This window comes from Pezoporus wallicus, unplaced genomic scaffold, assembly GCF_028554395.1.
Source record: "Pezoporus wallicus isolate ANWC-B61680 ecotype Strahan unplaced genomic scaffold, APGP_CSIRO_Pwel_v1 contig_227, whole genome shotgun sequence".
Lineage (NCBI taxonomy): Eukaryota > Metazoa > Chordata > Aves > Psittaciformes > Psittacidae > Pezoporus > Pezoporus wallicus.
Genome location: NW_026635704.1, coordinates 6196170 through 6212665, shown reverse-complemented (window position 1 = coordinate 6212665; position 16496 = coordinate 6196170). Strand labels below are relative to the sequence as shown.

General features: G+C 45.4%; 1 protein-coding gene across 27 annotated transcripts in view; it reads right to left on the bottom strand.

Moving 5' to 3' along the window:
- EPB41L3 (erythrocyte membrane protein band 4.1 like 3) overlaps window positions 1-16496 on the bottom strand; it is a 145540-nt gene that overhangs the window by 89928 nt on the left and 39116 nt on the right. For 23 of the 27 annotated variants that reach the window (XM_057397509.1, XM_057397515.1, XM_057397525.1 and 20 more), the window contains exon 1: window positions 10669-10805. The exons of 2 other annotated variants lie outside the window; for them this stretch is intronic. The gene's annotated coding sequence lies outside the window, so the exon portion shown is untranslated. Of the gene's footprint in view, window positions 1-8143; window positions 8252-10668; window positions 10846-16496 lie in introns of those variants that run through there. 2 more of the 27 variants (XM_057397510.1, XM_057397511.1) reach the window with 2 other exon arrangements.

The window sequence follows — 16496 nt, the reverse complement described above, 5'->3', positions numbered from 1 at the left end:
GCCCAAACAATAAAAAATGCTGTGGTTTGCAAGGAAGGTGACAGCAAAACAAAGTTGAGGGCTTTATCTGCACCTGGAAAGAGCTGTTCATTCTGTACTGGCAGCTCTGAAAGGGAGGACTAAGAAGCTTGAGGAGCTTTTTACTTGCATCTAAATGAAAGCTTTACCTATTGCAGGTCACTTCCCTACAGAAGGGAACAAACAGTCCAAGCTCACACTAAGTTTTCAAGGAGTTGCCTTTTTCTAACAGAGTGCATTTGTTCTGAAGTCTTGACAACCCACTTCTGGAAGATACTATGCTTTTTGCAGAGCTGTCATCTTAAGTGACGTTAAATATTACTCTTAGGTACTAATTTTCTCTCTAATATTTGAAATTAGATCAATAATCAATAGATGAATAACTTCCTTTTTAAGTGTCTAAATAGAGTTCAAAAAGAAAGAAAGTTCTAAACAATCTCCACAGAGTAACTTAAAATGGGGTTTCCATACACCACAATTTCATAATACTGGATTAAATTACAGCGGGTTACATAAGTTCTTAAAAGGAAGGCAAAATGCAACCAAAAAGTAGGATTCCTTGCTTGAGAATCTTAAAATTTTGGGCTTAAACATGCCAGTAGTCCAAGAATTACTTCTGCTCAGCCCACTTCTCCAACTAGTATGTTTTTAAGTAGGAAATAATTCTGTTCATCATGTAAACACTTACTCAGACTCTTGATAATGTTTGTGCTATCCCTTCTCAATTTCTGGACAGTTTCTTTCAGGCTCACATTTAATTAAGAGATATTTAACCACTAGTATTTTTTAAACAATGGCACACATACAGAAATACTTGCCCATCAGAGCTACTTTACAAAATCAAAATACAGCTAGTGGAAACAAAATACAAAACACTTGCCTTCAGCTGAACTAGTTTTGTTTAGAAAATGAACAGACAATGCATTTCCTTGGCTGAGACCTTGATTTGTTTGCCAAGTCCCATCCTGCAGTGATTTTTCTGCTTACAACAACATCTACAAGGTGCAGAGAGCACTATCAAGGAAGAAGACTCACAATTCTGCAGGTGAGGAATGACAATAGCCCTGGCATACCTTAAAAAAACAGACATAGCAAAGCATTTCTAGTAAACTGTGTAATGTAGTATGTACTTAATGTATCTATTTTATCCCTTGATAACTGCTGGGAAGTTACAGAACTACGGATATCTTCTTAGGGCAACTTGTATCTGTATAACATGATGGCTTGTTGCTGTATCATCTGTTCCACACAATCATTTTGGTGTTTTTTTTTTACTTAAAAAACAAATCACAGCAAGATTTCTTACAAAACTATGGAGATATTAAACACTTGTACTGATTTCCACAAACTTGTTAGGAGAAGGAAGCATAACTACATTGACTGCATTCTTTGAAGCCACATCACAGGATCAGAAGGTCACAGGGGGCATCTTCTTTCATACAGCTATCTGGCTTTTAGATAGAAAAAATGCCAGCAAGAGCTAGGAAGGAGTGTGTCAGATGATGGAAAATGCAGGACATAAGCAAACAGCAAAATAAAGTACAATAACCAAACTGCTACTGGGGTGAGGTGATTCAGAACAAAAGATGGAGAAAGCACTATCATCATGTCTGCATAACAGACAGGTAAAAATAAAATCGGAACTGAAAGGAAAGGAGTCCAAAACCAGGTAAAGCGTTTACTTCTTATTATGGATGCTCCTGTTACGGAAGCTGCTGGTGTCTTTCTGGCCAGCATAACACAAACTAGAACTGCCATGACTCTGTGGGTAACCCTCAAACCCCACCATTTGCTCTGGCAAAAGGCATTTTATGTCTATTCCTGTAGCACAGCAGTGGCAAGTCAGGAAAAATGTAAAAAGAAGGAATTTCTTTTTATTCTTCAGCTCTGCATCCTTAACTCAATCACTGTCCCCTTGGGCTGAGAAAAGGACTGGCTTTACTGTTCTGCATTGCCCTGTTAGTAGAGAAGCTGCAAAGTAAAATATTCCTCATGGTTTATATATGAGTGCAAGAAATACAATTTTGGGTTTGCACAATAAAGAACAAGTCAAGAAATCTGTGTCGCTGTGCTGGTTTTGGCTGGGATAGAGTTAATTTTCTTCATAGCAGCTAGTATGAAGATATATTTTGTATTTGCGCTGGAAACAGTGTTGATAACACAGGAACCTATTATCAGTTACTGCTGAGCAGTGCTTACACACAGCCAAGGTCTTTTCTGCTCCTCCCACCACCCCACCAGTGAGTGGGCTGAGGGTGGACAATAAGCTGGGAGGCGGAGGGGGCTGGCACAGCCCAACTGACCCAAGGAACATCCCAATACCATATGGCATCATGCTCAGAATATAGAGCTGGGGGAAGATGGAAGGGAACATTCAGAGCGATGGCGTCTATTTTCCTAAGTATCCATTACACATGATGGAGCCCTGCCTTCCTGGAAATGCCTGACCATGGGAAGTGGTGAATGAATTCCTTGTTTTGCTTTACTTGCACGTGCAGCTTTTGCTTTACCTGTTAAACTTGTCTGTACCTCAACCCACGAGTTTTCTCACTTTTACTCCTCTGATTCTCCTATCCTACTGTGGGGGGAGTGAGCGAGTGGCTGTGTGGCGCTTAGTTGAGAGGTGGGGTTAAACCATGACAGTCACACAACTACCAACTGAGAATAAAACACTTTCAAACTTAAAACATGAAGTTCTGGATGGTTTGATTTGGCTTTGCAAGAACTGTGGTCAATCCATACACATCAGAAAAATAACCTCAATACCAACTCTTTGAAGAGAGAAGCATGCTTTTCCCGTAACTTTAGTTACATCAGCTTTTCACCATCACAATAAATGTGTGGCATATTTAGTTATAAGGAAAGCAAGTAAGTATGTGGTTTATGCAGACAGCCAGCCTAGCTGAATATATTTAAATATATTGATGAAGGGGGTGGGTGCTCTCTTCTCCTTGCCTTGGACAACCGGCGGGGGAGGAAGCATCAGATGCTGACTCTTCTCCAACCCATTACAGGCGGAAAGGGATTCCCAAGATTGGAATAAACTAAGACAAGTTAACTATTCCCTAGTTCCTGAAGGTGTCATTAAATAGGGTGGTGTGAGAAATGGCTCTGGGTGGTGCCCATATTTTTCCTTTACTTTTCCAAAGATACAACCCATTAATATATTATTATAACCTCCATAGACCAGTAGTATTGAGGGCAGGAATGAACACAGAATGCAAACCAGTGTAAGTACCAGGTCTAAACTAGTGTAGAGCCTGTCCACAACCTCTGTTTGCTGCTCTTAGCACACTACCCCTCCAAGGAAGTGATCAAATCCCAACAGTGTGCTGGCACAGTATAAAAGGACACTCCTAATTGCCATGCCTCAAATTCCAGCTCTAAGCCTGCCAAGAGAAAGCCTGCAAAACTCTTTAATAAATCATAGAAATCAGATGGAAATTAGGTCATCTTGCTCACTCCTCCCCTCCACACTGTGAGTTTGCTACCCATACATTGCTGCTGAGTGCTCTGCCTTGACAACTTCTAAATGATTCAAGTGCTGAGGTTTCTCCCAATTCCCTGGGTAGGATGTTACACAGCCCAGTGAACCCCACCATCCATCCGCTTCCCACCTACTAGCCTCATCCTCTCCATCCCAGTTTTGCCCCTGTCTCACTTTGTTCTGTTCCTATCTCCCTTTCACTCCCCCAAAATCCACTCTTGATGCTACCTCAACAACCATCTGGCAAAAATTGTTGCTCAGGAAACGTTCCTCTGCCTCTCCTGTAATCCCACTGTAGTATGTTGCTATTTTTAGGAGAAAAAGAAGGTGGTAAGGGAATGAAAGGCTGCCAGCTCCAGCTGTACAAGAATAATGCTCCAGTACATGGAAACTACATTACAGTGTTTCCCTTTACGCACATATAATTAACCAAAACTTTCAATCTTCTGGAATGATCCAAAAGAGAGACAGAAGAAATGGAAAAGACAAATTCTGAGGTAAAAACCTGCCATCTCACTTTATCTTTCAACCCCACAGCTGGCCCCTCCTTCCAGGGCTGTTCTCAGCATTTCACATTAGTGTCTGCCTAGCAAGACACATGGTTAAACCAGACACTTCCATTACAAAATGATATATTAAGAAACGGGCTTACAAGAAGAGGTAACTATGTCTTGTACCAGCCCCTCAAGTGAGAGCGAGACCTGTGTTTTATTCCTGCTTTGAGACAAGGTGACATGCTAACCTCTGAAAAGACAGCTGCCCATCACCCTCCCCAACCTGCCCAGCCAGCAGTGGTGCCAGATGTTCCATGCAAAAGGCTCTGTGCAACCAGTGCCTGGACTACCAAGACCATCTGGCTGAAGCAAAAAAACCCTGCTTCCCTGAGAGAACACTTTTATACCTCACCCACCACCTTTATCAAACCTCATATTTACTGATATGCAAAGTCAAAAACCACTAGGTTCTTAATAAACCTAGGAGTACTAGGAACAAACCAGAAGTACTAGGTTTCTTGCTGCAAACAACTTCCATATTCAAGAGGCAATACTCCTCTCTGTACAGAAGTATGTGCCCGTATACTGACTCCAACAGAGCTGTGGGACATCCGCAGCCATCACACTGTGTTGGGGAGCAGAGGAGCCGAGTGCTGCCTGCCCCAACCCTGCCCCAACCCTTGCTCTTCGACAGCAGTGATTTAATTGAAAGAAAACAGCGACGAATTCAGTGGACCTGGTGAAGTAATCATCTCCAAGGTCATTACAGAGATTACAGCTTCCTGACCCAAGACAGTAGGGTCAGATTTTGACACCTCTGTCTAAAAGAAATCAAGCCTTGCTTACTGATTTCTGTAGGAAGACTAGCAGATAAAGATACTCCTGACATGAGTCAGGGTGCGAGAACAGAACCCTCAGCATAAACTGTTTCGGTTTGAGTTTTGAGTTTGGTTTTTGTGTGGTTTTTTTTGTTTGTATCTTTCTTTTGGTTTTTATTTTGCTTTGGGTTTGGTTTGTTTTTTTTTCCTCTTCACAGCCTGTTTGCATTTGCTGGCTTACGAAACAAGATTTTATTTGCAGCCAGTATGTCCTAGGAAACTAGGAGGTGTTACACATAATTGCCCTGAGATTCATGAGGAGTAAACAAGGTAACCACTACCACCAGGGACAACTCCTGCTCCATCACCACCAGACATGTCACACGCCCCAGCTGCTGTGAGCCGCGTCACCTCCTCCTACTGGGGAAAGGCTGCCTCCCAGGATTTACTCACCTCCTGCGCCCCTCTGGGGAGGTGGAGAGAGCTGAGGCTGAGCCACTGCAAGGGTGGGAAGCTCTGAGGATGAAGAATGCAGAGGGATAATCCCAAATCAGGAGGAGGGGAAGTGGAGCAGGTGCTTGGCCACCTTCCTGGGTGATGGGAAGGATGGATGGTGCCAGAGGCTCCTGCATCAGCAGCAACCCCTCCATGAAGCCCAAAACAAGGGACACCCAGCCAGTGACGACAGCCAGTGAAAGGGGGCTTGCAGTGGAAGCAAATAGGCAGGAACCTGGCTGGGGGAGCAGGACACAACTAAGGAAAAGAGCAAAACCACAGGTGTAAGTGGGCAGCTTGCTCTGGTCTGACATGGGCCAGAGATGGGTGTTTTCCCTTCCTCTTCCATGAACATCCCACCATCCATCAACAGGACTCCAACCAAGAACGTGCCAGGGTCAGCTGTTCCCACCTCAAATATATTCTCCTGCTTCCTACATGCAGCCCACCTGGGATCAAACTGAGACCCTACTTTAGGAAAAAGGCTGTAGTAAAAGCCAAGCAACAGGCACGCACTATACCTTGGTAGATCAGATTTTAACATAGCATGAGAACAGAAACATCAACCATTCTCCATTTCACACAGGAACTTTCTTACTTCTCTACCTCATTAGAGCAGTGCTATGACTTTTGCCTTCTGTCACATTTCATGTAAATACATGCACTTAAGCATGTATTCAAAGCTATAGCCTGCTTTTTTATTTTTCCTCTTCACACACTCCCTTGCCCCTTCCCAAAATATTTCTTTGTATTCACATATGCTTTTCATTTATTCTAGCCCTTTACCCCCCACACACGCTCCGAGTCCCCAGTTTCCACATTCTTCTTTAACCCTCTAAACTATAAAGACTTTTCTCAGTGGGATCAAACATCTGGTGGGTGATCTTCATGCGGATTTCAGTACTTCTTTTGTTTCCAAATTTGCCAACAGATCAGTTTTGATATGTAGTGAAGCCACTGAAAGGGATTCTCTGTCTGAGGCACTCAAAGTATTTCCATGATCTATAAAGGAAAGGATAAAAACTGAAGGGGTTACTGTAAACTGGATTTTTTTTTCCCTCACTTCTTACTTCTATGTACTGCTTTAAACTTTTGTTTATGTATTACCCTTCATATACTGCATCCTGTAGGATGCAGATACATGATTTAGATTATTATAATTTCCTTTTGCTTTTATCCACTTTATTTGAGAACAACCAGCTCTGCTGACACAGTCAATGACCAAGATTTCATCTTTCCCCAGCCATAAAAAGCTGACAATTACTAAAATTCCATTATCAATTACTCAGGGAGGGTGCAGGAGATACTGAGTTTGCTGTTTATACAGCACATTGTCTCAGATTAACTCAGTTGTCCCAAATACTGACCCATTTCTGCTCTTCCACAGATATTTAGTCCCCAGCAATCCTACTGAGTTTCCCCTGCACCGATGCTTTGGTGACAACAATTGAGAGTGGCAGGGGCAGGAGCAAAGAGCTCATAGGATTTCTCTTACCAACACCAAGATAAGTGCCTGAGCTCTTCTTCTCCACTACCTGTGCATTTCAAATTTAAAGAAATGGAGGTCTTTCCAAAGAAAACAAGTTTTTCTCGTTGGGCATTTCTAGTCAGCTAATGCAGGAGGAAGTGCTATGTGTCCATATACACATTTAGACTTGCCATTTTACAGTAGTAGCTATTAGAGAAGGCTAATACTGGAGATTAAAAATTAAAAGAAACACTCTATAAAACCTAGCTAATGCATCACCTTTTCAGTAGTGCATCTCTTTTAAAGATTTTCTTTATGATACTGATTCAAACTGTTTAGCAGTACCTATTTAAGTCTAGGTTTGGTAAAGATCTTCATATATATATACGCTCTATGACTTTTGTACCAAATAAAAATCTGTCATGATCGCTTGGAATAAACATGTTTTAAGCTTAATTTTCAGCCTAGTTGACAGCAATCATTTTTCAGTCATACACACGCATTTATTTTCAGTTGAGAGAAATTATGCCAAACAAAACACCTTGAAAATTCAAGCTCTGTAGCCATAACATATTTCAAGTTAAAAACATGATAAATAAGATGCTAAAACAAAGTATCCGAAGGCCATGCTGCACACACTGAAGAAGCACAGTCCTGCAGACAAGAACCCTCCCTGCATGGACCCACCCTTTGTTTTCAAAGCCCAACATATACTGAGTGCTCACTGAGCATACACAGATTCTCACCCAAGGATGTATTTTGATGTGAAAACGCCACACAGTTATTAATACTTTCATGTTGAGAACACTGCAGCTCAAGAGATAAAGCTGATGCTTCATCTCATGAGAAACAAGTATTCTTTCATAAAAGCTTATAAATGGTTTCATGTTTTCCCCGAGACAACAAGCAGTCATTTCCTGATACATGATGTTTCCATGAAACAAGTCTGAATGTCACCCAGCGTGAATAACACATTTAACACATTTCAAGAACTTTCTGTTAACTCAAGAGCATGCTTGAAATACAAAGAAGTGACATTTTATGTATTAAAAAAAAAAAAACAACAAACCAACACAACAAACCATGCATAGCCTCCAAGGAACCACTGCACCAAACAACAAATCTAACAAACGTAGGTGTGAGCATGCTGCTGTGGGTCAAACCTACCAGGAGTGCCCATATTGTCTATAACACCACACACACACCCCCAGCCAAAGACAAACCTGTAAACAGTGATTCTTTTTCAAAGACTAAATATTCAGCAGGTTCCCACTAGAGAAAGAAAAAAAAAAAAACAACAAAAAAATACCCCAAAACCACCTTACCCTCCTTAATTTAAAAATTACATAAGCTTTAGCTTCACCTTCACTTGCTCCTTCTTGGAAGAGAGAAGAAAACCCCAACTAAAATCGGACCTCTTCAGTTCTGCTGCAGTTCCCCAGCAGACTCAGCCCTGCCCTGCAAGAAGCTGCCAAGGCGGAGGCACTTGGGGGGGGGAGGGGGTGCTGGGGATGGGTGCCACACCCTGAGGTCCCCCCCTACTTCCCCTCTTTCTCCTCCTGCTCCTCAAGGCTAAACCTGCCCACCGCAGAAGCAGGCTCTCATCGGATGAGCTGCTGACACACATCCGACCAGCTCCTCGGTCATACGGGGCAGCCTTGGGGAGAAAAGGCTATCAGCTGCATCATTTATGGAGGGATGCGACTGCGTCCAATTAGTTTGGAAAGAGGCCCAAGCTGTACCAGTCAATACTGAGCAGTGTATTTTTAATACTCCCTGATGTGTTTCGTGTTCTCTGCTGCAGTGAGCAGGTCTGCAGCATGCTGGCAGCTCAAGGAGCCTTCCTGCTCAAGCAGTGCTGTAAGGAATAAACTTCCCAGCGGCTCTTACTCTAATGCAGTGCTCTTGGGGTTTCTCCTCCCCTCATTACCATGCAGGTCTCACCCTCACCTTAGAGCTGAAACTTTCCAACTCAAGGAGACCAGCACAGCAGCATTCGCCTATACTATATTATGCATGTACAAACACAGGTGTAGCAACACTAGTGAATTTAACCACACCAGTAATGCAGCTTCTGTGATGATCTTGACCTTTCGATACTCTATGAAAGGACTACTTTCCACAGATTTTGAGAAAAAGCATACACTGAATTGCACCTGACCAAAATTTACTGGTCAAGACCTTACAGATTTTGTTTATATTCTCATTTTCTATGAGATTTAGTTATACCTGCTCTCTTTATACAAACCTTTCAGCTTTCTATGGACACAAGCACTGACAATATTAGAAGTAAAATGTAAAAGATATTCAGTTCACCACACTGCAAAAAGATGCTTAACCGAGTGCTTTAATTTTGGCAGGCAGGCCTCTGACTTGCCATCATTCTGACAGAAAGGAGTTGAAACACAGGGGGCACTTTCCCTTCGACTTCCCATCACCCTGCATATTGAGTTGAGGATACACTTTCCATTTCTGCCTCAAACGCTGGAGAACAGAATTTAGCGCAATGACCACCTTTACCAAGCACCGTCATCCTCAAGCACAGCCCCAAGAGAAATAAGATCAAGAAACCACAAGGACAGAGTGTCTACACTACTTGGATACTTGTGATGGTCACAGAGTGGGAATTTTATACTCGGTACAATGATAAAGTTTTATTCTCAGTATATATAAGTCTCAACTCAAAGTGAAAACCAAGAAAGCTTAAAAACCCAAACTGCTCTTCCACCAGCCCCTCTCTGCTCCCTGCACCAGGATGCAGGAGGACGGGCCCGCACTGCCTTCCTGCCGGCCACATGTGCGGGGTCTCCCTTTGCCCACACACCCGGCCAAGCACGGCAACTTCCACGCCGCGCTTCGCGGAGCCACGCGTGAAGTGTTCGTGTTTGAGGAAGGAAGCAGCGCCGGAGCCGCCTCTCCCGCGCACCTGCGAGCCGGTGCCGAGGCAGGCAGGCAGCAAGCGCGGGGAGCCGCGACTCGTCCCCCGGGCAGCCCTGGCAGCGCGGAGCGGAGCGGGCGCGGCCCGGCGGCTCCGATACACGCGGGCAGCAGGGTGCCCCCTCTGCGGACCCGGGCCAGCGCTGACACTGCAGCGGTCCGGGGCCGCGATGTGCTCCGCACATAACCACACCCACCGCATTGCAGAAGCCACGGCCGGGGGGGGTGAAGCGGGAAACAGCCCCCCCTCTTCACCGCAGGGCGCGCAGCGCACCCCGGCCGGGCAGTGAGGGAGAGGAGGGCCCGGGGCGGAGTGGCTCCGGCTCCTCCTGCACCGCCTGGGCGCTGTGCCCCCCAGGTGAGCGGGGCAGCGGGCACCCGGGCGGAAGGGGGGGGGGAAAGTCCGCGCCTCACTAATCCAGACCATCCCCCCCTCCACCGCCATGCCTCTGCCGCCTACAGAAGTTTCCCACAAAAACGCGTATCGCCCTAAAAAAATTAAAATTGCAACACCCCCCCCCCATCCCTCTCCCCAGCACAGCTGCAGCGGGATCAGCTCTGCCATGTCCGTGTCACCGTGCCCCATCCCCCCCCGTGAGGCCGGAGCGAGTCAGACACCGCGCGGAGCCCCCCGTGTCCTCCCCGCTCTACAGGGGGCACCGGTCGCCGCCTCCCCCGGCACAACCCCCCCACTCCCACCGGCACCCTGGCTTCACTCACACACCACCCCCACCACCCCCCCCCCCCCCCCCCCCCCCCCCCCCGCTCTGCTAACTTAAAAATGGCTCCTAGGAATGAGGTTTTTATCTCTGTAAACCTCATTTATACATATACACATGTATGTGCGCATATAGATAAAATGTATATATTAAAAAGGAATGGAATCTCCCCCCCCCCCCCCCCCGCCGGTATATCCTCCGCTTCCCCTTGCGGAGAGGACACTGCACGCACTGAGTGCGGGAGCAGTGGGCAGGTACCTTGGCGGCGGCGGCGCGGCGAAGGCGGGGAGCGGCGGCGGTACCGGGGCGCGCGGCTGCTCCCGGCGCAGCGGCGGGAGGCGGCGGCGGCCACGCGTCAGCAGCGCAGCCCGGCTCTGCCCAGAGCGAGCCTCCGCCGCTTCCCAGCAAATCAGGACTGCGGAGGCTCCTCCGGAGAGAGGGAGGGAAAAAAGGAAAGGGGGAAGAGAAGGGAAGGGGAAAAAATAGAGAGGTGAAAAAGAAGAGAAAGGGGGAGTGTGGGGGGTGGGAAACCCACTCCGCGGAGAACGGCAAAAGCTGATGCCGGCAGGTTTCTGGAGCCAACACCCCCCCCCCCCCCCCCCCCCCCCCCCCCCCCCGCCTGCGGCCGCGGTGGGAGAGGGGGTGCCGAGGGCACCTCCCCGGGCACACAGCAGGGAGTGCACCTTCTTCTCCAGGAGCCCGGTCCCGGGTTCCCCACCTGCGTCCGGAGGGACCCGGCCGATTTTTGGCTCAGCAAAATGAGTTCTATTTAGACAAATGAGTTTAGCTGCGGTAGTTGCAACCAAACCCGAGCGATGGTGAGTAAGGAGTAAGCTGGGTGCTGGCAAGGTCTGGCTTTGATTTCCACAGGGGGTTTTGCTTGGGGGGTGGGGAATGTACCAGCCTTTTCTATTTTAATTTCCAGTGACAAACCCCATGCTCTTAAAATCTGGACCCTATTTCACTCAGGAGCATCACCAAAACAGAAAAAAAAAAAAAAAGTAGGTTCTGCCACACATCAGCTCCCGATGCAGAAAGGGTAATGTAAAACTGGAAATTACTTCTGAGTCTGCACTACAACACAGACCACAACATGCCACATGTCAGAAAGCAACAAAAATTCCTAACACATACAGAAGCTGCATGGGAGGGGATAATCCTACTTGCACCATTTCATTTTGGTAAATACGTAGCTCCCCTTAGAGCACGCAACTAACTACACGCATAGCAGCAGAGACTGGATTTGAAACTCTGCCGCACCCCGGCACTCAGAGGCACCGCTTCTTCGTTTCTCTGGGGGACCAGAAGCGGCTGAACTTGCTCTTTTCCAGGGAAGGAACTGACCATGGGAAAGCTAGCGATGGCTGGGGCTATGTAGGAGCCACAGACAGAACCACTCTCATGCTGCACCTTCAATCCTGTTGCAACACAGTGGACCAATTAGGCTTATTCTCCCTTTAAATTGTGTATTGACAGCTCCCCAAGATTATAAAATCCAAATTATATTCAGGCCTCTGATATCGGGGGGGGGGGTAGTATCTGCTTTAATTAGCAGCATCTCGGGGGGCAGGTAAAAAGGGAAAGAGGTTATGACAGTAGGCAGCTGATGCTTCTCTTCAGATCTGCAAAACTGCACTGCTCTGTATTTAATGCAGAATCATAATGAGACATGCACACACACAGAGACCCTTCACCTGCTATGCAGGAGTGCCTTTTAGCAGATCTGGCACACTGTAACATGCACAAGAAGAGAGACTTCAGAAGGAAAATGCATGCCATCAACTGAGAGAGGGCATACCTCTAGTCAGTTGAAATACAAAGACTTGTGTACTCTTCTCCTGGAGGAGCTCTGGAAGCCATCATGAATCACAAGGGAATGGACTTGACAGCTAAGACACACATTAGAGTTAATAAGGTTTGATGGGGGGGAGGGGGGCAGGAAGCAAAGTAGGAAAAAGACTGAGTTGGTTTGAATCAAAGCAAGTCTCAAAGGCAAACTAGGAGACTTAAAGAAATACTATTTGACAAACAATGCCATTGTTTTTACTAGATCAACATTTTGCAGCTCTTGTCCTGCCCATTACAGAGGAAGGTGTTGACACTGCTTTTAAGCAGAGATAACACTCTTGGAGTATTAGCACTTCCTTCACAGCAACACATGTTGTCCTTGAGCCCTACTGCAGGCAGATTTGCCCCACAGCTACAATATTCTCTGATCCCTTTTGTGGATATATTACATATATAATAGCATCTTTCATCTGAGGATCTATAAGGCTTTCAGCACATTGATTTAACCTCAAAACATCAAGTGGCATTAACAGGCTATTCCTACAAGCAGGAAATCTTTGCAACAGATATGAGATAGCTGGTACTTCTGGGATACCAATATGGGCCTGAGTTTCAGAGTACTCAACACTCACAGTGTTTTTATTTTATTGGCATTTTCAGATGTTACTTTCTAATCCCCAAGTGGGTTAAGTTGGCCAGCTTGCCCTGACTTCTAAACTTCCATGGAGCTTCCATCTGACAGGTTTCCATGAATCAGCAGTTTTTAATTATTTTAAAATCCTATTCTTCCAGTAATTTACAGCTAGCCTGAATCCATACTCTTATAACATAGCTGGGAAACATGACTCATTTCCCCCCCCCCCTTCACTGGAGTTATCCCACTGTCCATTTACATGAAAGGAAGCTCAGATGAAGTCCAAGCAGCACTAGAAGAGACTGTTCTGCCTCGACGTGGGACAGTAGTTTTATTTTTGCTATTTTCTCACCTTCCTGGAAGTGGTGCTTCAGACCTGGATGTCAGGAGTAAATGAGTTCAATGATCCCATTTGAGTTTGTTTGTCCCAACTCCCAACACATCAGGCTCGGTGTGGCCCAAAGCAGCCTTTTCTCACCACCACCAAACGCCTGATGAGCAGCCCCGGCTGCCTGATACAGAGAAATGTAACTCCTGCATTGTGCTCATTAAAACCAGCACCTGCGTGGGCAGGAAGTCAAGTGCCACACACTCGTGGTAGCCCTGAGTGCCCAGCCTTTGAACTCTTGGTATCCTGCTGCTTTAAACCCAAGCTCCCTGCTTGCCACTCCCCATGCACCTCTCCATTTCAGTGACTGCAGAGAACTTCTCCCAGCCTGCTCCTGCAGGGTCATCATCCCCTTTCCTTTTCGCATATCCAGCATGCCCCATTCTCCATCCCTGCTCAGCACCTTCTTCCCCTCCCTCCATTACCACCATACCTCTCACCGGGGGCCTCCCAACCCTCTATTTCTCCTTTGCCCTTACAAGAGGTATTTCTTTGCCTTCCCTCCAAGTAAGTTTACTTTCCCTTGTGCCACGTACCTCCCCCGTGTTTTCTCCAGGCCAGGATTCTCCCTTTCCTAACATGCAAGGAGCTGGATGCACATCGAAATTGCTCTACTCTGGTCTGGAATCCAGGCAGTTTCCACCACACCAGGCTTTGGGGAGGAAGGCACATAGCTATCGAGATGCCAGTAACCCACTGTATGAGCGAGAGTCACCCAAGAGATCAACACTAAGCTGAGGACATGAGTAAAATAGGCAGCAGCTTCTGCCCTGCACTCCCTTTGCTATCCATCTATCACTTGGTTTTCTGTCTGGTTTCGCCCCTTTGACGAACACATGCAATTTGCTTTGGAAAGCCCTGCAAAGGTAGGGAAGGAAGTAAAGGAGCTGTTCCTGGCATGAAAAGCTAGAGAAGAATAAAGGCAAAGACAGCCTCTGACATGCAGTAGGTAAATTAGAGGTGGGGAAGGAAAAGGTACCAACACATGCACCCCCTTCCCCATGGGGTACTAGTTGGAGGAGAGCAGCCTACGGAAAATGGGCCTGTGCAGAGTATTTGGCTACGACAAGGACTTTTCTTTTATAGCAGAAGGGAATGGGGAGACACATGGTCTCTGCCAGGAAAGGATGAATAGGCAACCCTGGAAGAGCAGGGACAAGGATTATTGCCCAGCCCTGGGAACTGCTGCCTAAAACATTCTTGTGATTCCCTAATTGATTGGACATGGCATTCAAAAGAGCACATTACAGAAAAGCAAGACACAAAAATGGTATCAAACCTAGCAAAAGGCTGTCTCAAGCCCAGCCAACGATGAATTAGCTGGGTACAGCACTTTGAAAAATGGCAAGTACCATAAAAGTAGTAGCATTATTATAGCATTATTAAGAAGATACTTCTTAGTAGACAGGAGCTTGGCACTATCTGTCTAGACGGGTGGATGGGTTTGGAGTCAAACTGATTTTTTTTTTTATTATTATTACTGTATCCACTTCCATTTATTAAAAGCAAACTGTTCTGCCCATGACTCATGCAGCTCAGCTTTCTGCATGGCAACGAAACAAAATTCTCATAATTAAGAGCGATCACTGTGAGACAGCAAATGAAGGTAAGATTTGGAAATCAGACCAAATCTTCTATTTCTGTCTTCCCCAACTGCAAACATAAGGCCCACAGACCTCTAATTAGCCAATATTACCACTGCCTTCAAATATGCGAGTAGTAAACCTTCAGGTGAGATATCCCTTAGTGTAACTCAGTGACACAGCAGGTCAGATTTACTCCTGACCTCAGTGCAGGGACTTATTTGGTCTGTCATTTGAAGCAAGTCTCACTCTGCCAGAGAGTGCCAAATCCACCCCTTTTTAAGATTACTGAAGAAACAATCAGTAAATTTGGCCCCAGTGCTGCTGCAACTGAAATCCTGCCTATATAAGATTTACTGCAATTAATTCAGCACTGCCCTTTGCCACTTTCATATCTGTAGCTACTTTCTGGCTGAGAGCATTAACTGGATTATTAAGTGATTACCACCTGCTGCAGTTCTCCAGCCCCCACTATAAACAGAGGTAACCAAATTTTATGGATATATGATGCTTTGGGATGTACCTGAGGCTGTGCTGCAAACAGACAAGAATTAGTTTTCAGATAGAGTAATAAACTGAAGCTTTTAATCTCACTTAAGGTTTTAATTTTGAATTTATTTTGTGTATGCATAGTCATTAATATGGTTTAACTGTACTCTGATTTAATATACACTGACTATAGGAAACAGAAAATATAGAAGATACGCAACATGCAGTTAACAAATACCAATTTATTTTGATTTAAGTAGGGTTCCTAGACAGCCTAACAGTGAGGGAGGCAAGGACAGCTCTCATTTTCTATCAGCAGCTCTAGGACTCAGAGCTTCCTATCAAGGTCACCACAGACCACCTTCCTTTACTGAGGTGGTTTTTGTTGAGTCCATCAATTTCAGTCCATGAAATGCTGTCTTTTTTTTTTCTCATTCCCACAGTGCACGGTGCTTTGCCCTACTTGTGGTGTGTTAAGCAGGACAGCAGATACCTTCTTTCCCTCTTTTCCATGCCATTAAGCCCAGTGTGGCGTTTTAGTTCCCAAACTATCTCAAACTCTTCTGTGTCTTCTTTTCATGAAGCATCTAACTGAGAGAAGGACTTAAGGAGCAATTTACATTGAGCACAAGCATACGTCTTACTGACTTGAAGGAGAATCAATGCTCATATTTGTTAAGTGCTATTAGAAATAGAAACACCATAACCACCTTCTACAAATCCCTTTATAAGATACCTTTTCCTCCTATCACCTATAATTAAATGTCTCTCAGTAGCCAGGTTAATAGGTTTGGCCCCCAACTGCTTTTATATCATTTGTCTTTGCAAGCTGCATGATTTACCAGGGAGGGAGGCACTTTAATGAGTGTTTGTATAGCACCCAACACAGTTCACCTCTCATCTTAATGAAGGTTAATAGCAATCAAGGGAAGCACTAGCAGATTCTTATTTAAAGTACAATGAATACTTGTGCTTGTCGTAATACTAAAGTGTTATTGAGAAAAGGTAAGAAGTCCTGCCCACGAATGAACACTTTTATCCATATCTGTATTGGCTCTCAGTTACACATGCTAACATGTCAGAGGCTGTTTTCTTTAATGGTTGAAAGATTACTTTAGTTCCAAGGATTCCTTAGAATTAAAACGTTTCTAACCTGGCATGTCTAAAGAAGAATTTTA